This window comes from Triticum dicoccoides, chromosome 2B (assembly GCF_002162155.2).
Source record: "Triticum dicoccoides isolate Atlit2015 ecotype Zavitan chromosome 2B, WEW_v2.0, whole genome shotgun sequence".
Taxonomy (NCBI): Eukaryota; Viridiplantae; Streptophyta; class Magnoliopsida; order Poales; family Poaceae; genus Triticum; species Triticum dicoccoides.
The window spans coordinates 584,092,467-584,096,152 of record NC_041383.1 but is presented as its reverse complement, the minus strand read 5'-3'; positions in this window follow the sequence as shown (position 1 = coordinate 584,096,152).

Below are 3,686 nucleotides of genomic sequence, written 5' to 3'. Positions count from 1 at the left end.
GCCTCCGCCGCGGCCCCTCACTGGCCGCCGCCCGTGCTCGGCCTCCGCGCGGGCGCCATCACGCCCCGGCGCCCGTAACCGTAGCACCCAGCGCCCGCTCCCCCTGTGCCCGATAAGGCCTTAGGCCACTGACCGAACGGCCCCAGCCCCAGAACGTTTATAAAAAAGAAGAAGAATTAAAAATAAATAAATAAATAATAATTACATTAATTAATCAGTAAGTGAATTAATTAAGTTAATTAATCGTATTTAATTAATCTAATTAACTAGTTAGTTTAATTAAATAGTAATTAGTTTAACTAAGACCTAATTAACCTAAACAGTGTATGACAGGTGGGTCCCACTGGACTCACATGTCAGTTTGAGTCAGTCAACTCTGTTGACTGCTGATGTCAGCATGACATCATGCTGATGTCATAAATACATCTTCGAATTAATTTAAATAATTAATTAAATACCAGAAATTATTAAAATCTTTAGAAAATCATATCTTTTAATCTGTAACTCGGATTAAATTATTTTCAACATGAAAGTTGCTCAGAACAACGAGACGAATCCGGATACGCGGTCCGTTCGTCCGCCACACACCCCTAACCTATCGAACCCGCAACTTTCCCCCTCCGGCTCCTCTGCCCGAAAACACGAAACACCGGGAATACTTTCCCGGGGGTTTTCCCCCCTTCACCGGTATCACCTACTACCGCGTTAGGGCACACTGAACACCGCGTATTGCCTTGATATATTTTGTGGTGCTTTGTTTGCTCTGTATTCATTATTTCTTCCCCCTCTTCTCTCCGGTAGACTACGAGACCGACGCTGCTGCTGACCAGTTCGACTACGGAGTTGACGACCCTCTCTCTTGCCAGAGCAACCAGGCAAGCCCCCCCCCCATTGATCACCAGATATCGCCTATTCTATTCTATACTGCTTGCATTAGAGTAGTGTAGCATGTTACTGCTTTCCGTTATTCCTATTCTGATGCATAGCCTGTCATTGCTGCTAAAGTCATTGATACCTTACCCGCAATCCTAAATGCTTAGTATAGGATGCTAGTGTTCCATCAGTGACCCTACACTCTTGTCCGTCTGCCATGCTATACTACTGGGCTGTGATCACTTCGGGAGGTGATCACGGGCATATACTATATACTTTACACTATTACATTACCTGTGATACTGTTCGGAGTTGGGGGCTGAAGGGGCAGGTGGCTCCATCCAGGTAGTGGTGGGCCTGAGTTCCAGACGGCCCCCGACTGTTACTTTGTGGCGGAGCGACATGGCAGGTTGAGACCACCTAGGAGACAGGTGGGCCTGGCCTTGTTCGGCATTCGCGGATACTTAACACGCTTAACGAGATCTTGGTATTTGATCTGAGTCTGGCTACTGGCCTATACGCACTAACCATCTACGTGGGAGTAGTTATGGGTATCCCGACGTCGTGGTATCAGCCGAAGCACTTCAGACGTCAGCGACGGAGCGGCGCGCGCCGGATTGGAACGTAAGCCTGCTCTTGTATTAAGGGGGCTAGTTCTGCTTCCGGCCGCCCTCGCAACATGCAGGTGTGCTATGGGCGATGGGCCCAGACCCCTGTGCGCTTAGGTTTAGACCGGCGTGCTGGCCTCTCTGTTTTGCCTAGGTGGGGCTGCGACGTGTTGATCTTCCGAGGCCGGGCATGACCCAGGAAAGTGTGTCCGGCCAAATGGGATCGAGCGTGTTGGGTTATGTGGTGCACCCCTGCAGGGAAGTTAATCTATTCGAATAGCCGTGATCTTCGGTAACAGGACGACTTGGAGTTGTACCTTGACCTTATGACAACTAGAACCGGATACTTAATAAAACACACCCTTCCAAGTGCCAGATACAACCGGTGGTCGCTCTCCCTCAGGGATATGAGGAGGGGATCGCCGGGTAGGATTATGCTATGCGATGCTACTGGAGATGCTACTTGGAGATGCTACTTGGAGATGCTACTTGGAGGACTTCAATCTACTCTCTTCTACGTGCTGCGAGGCGGAGGCTGCCAGAAGCGTAGTCTTCGACAGGACTAGCTATCGCCCTTTTATTCTGGCATTCTGCAGTTCAGTCCACCGATATGGCCTCCTTACACATATACCCATGCATATGTAGTGTAGTTCCTTGCTTGCGAGTACTTTGGATGAGTACTCACGGTTGCTTTCTCCCTCCTTTTTCCCCCTTTCCTTTCTTTCTGGTTGTCGCAACCAGATGCTGGAGTCCAGGAGCCAGACGCCACCGTCGACGACGACCCCTACTACACCGGAGGTGCCCCTACTACGTGCAGCCCGCTGACGACGACCTGGAGTAGTTTAGGAGGATCCCAGGCAGGAGGCCTGCGCCTCTTTCGATCTGCATCCCAGTTTGTGCTAGCCTTCTTAAGGCAACTTGTTTAACTTATGTCTGTACTCAGATATTGTTGCTTCCGCTGACTCGTCTATGATCGAGCACCTGTATTCGAGCCCTCGAGGCCCCTGGCTTGTATTATGATGCTTGTATGATTTATTTATGTTTTAGAGTTGTGTTGTGATATCTTCCCGTGAGTCCCTGATCTTGATCGTACACATTTGTGTGCATGACTAGTGTACGATTGAATCGGGGGCGTCACACGTAGGGTCTACACACTTAAGGTTCGATGACGCTAGGATTGTAGAAATATTAGTATGCAGTAGCTCGAAAGCTGTTCGAAGTCCTGGATGAGATCCCGGACGTCACGAGGAGTTCCGGAATGGTCCGGAGGTGAAGAATTATATATAGGAAGTCAGGCTTCAGCCATCGGGAAAGTTTCGGGGGTCACCGGTATTGTACTGGGACAACCGGAAGGGTCTCGGGGGTCCACCGGGTGGGGCCACCTATCCCAGAGGGCCCCACGGGCTGAAGTGGGAGGGCAACCAGCCCCAGGTGGGCTTGTGCGCCCCCTTGGCCCCCCCTGCGCCTAGGGTTGGAAACCCTAGGGGTGGGGGCGCCTCCACCTGGCTTGGGGGGGCAAGTTTCCCCCCTGGCCGCCGCCCCCCCTTGGAGATACCATCTCCTAGGGCCAGCGCCCCCCTAGGGGGCCTATATAAAGAGGGGGGAGGGAGGGCAGATGCACCCATGCTCTTGGCGCCTCCCTCTCCCATTGCTACACCTCTCCCTCTCGTAGAAGCTCGGCGAAGCCCTGCCGAGATCACTGCTGCATCCACCACCACGCCGTCGTGCTGCTGGATCTCCGTCAACCTCTCCTTCCCCCTTGCTGGATCAAGAAGGAGGAGATGTCTTCCTCAACCGTACATGTGTTGAACGCGGAGGCGCTGTCCGTTCAGCACTAGAATCATCGGTGATTTGTATCACGGCGAGTATGTCTCCCTCAACCCCGTTCTCTTGAACGCTTCCGCCCGCGATCTACAAGGGTATGTAGATGCACTCCTTTCTCTCGTTGCTAGATGAACTCATAGATTGATCTTGGTGAAAGCGTAGAAATTTTTTATTTTCTGCAACGTTCCCCAACAGTGGCATCATGAGCTAGGTCTATGCGTAGTTCTCTTTGCACGAGTAGAACACAATTTGTTGTGGGCGTAGATGTTGTCAACTTTCTTGCCACTACTAGTCTTATTTTGCTTCAGCGGTATTGTGGGATGAAGCAGCCCGGACCGACCTTACACGTACGCTTACGTGAGACAGGTTCCACCGACTGAC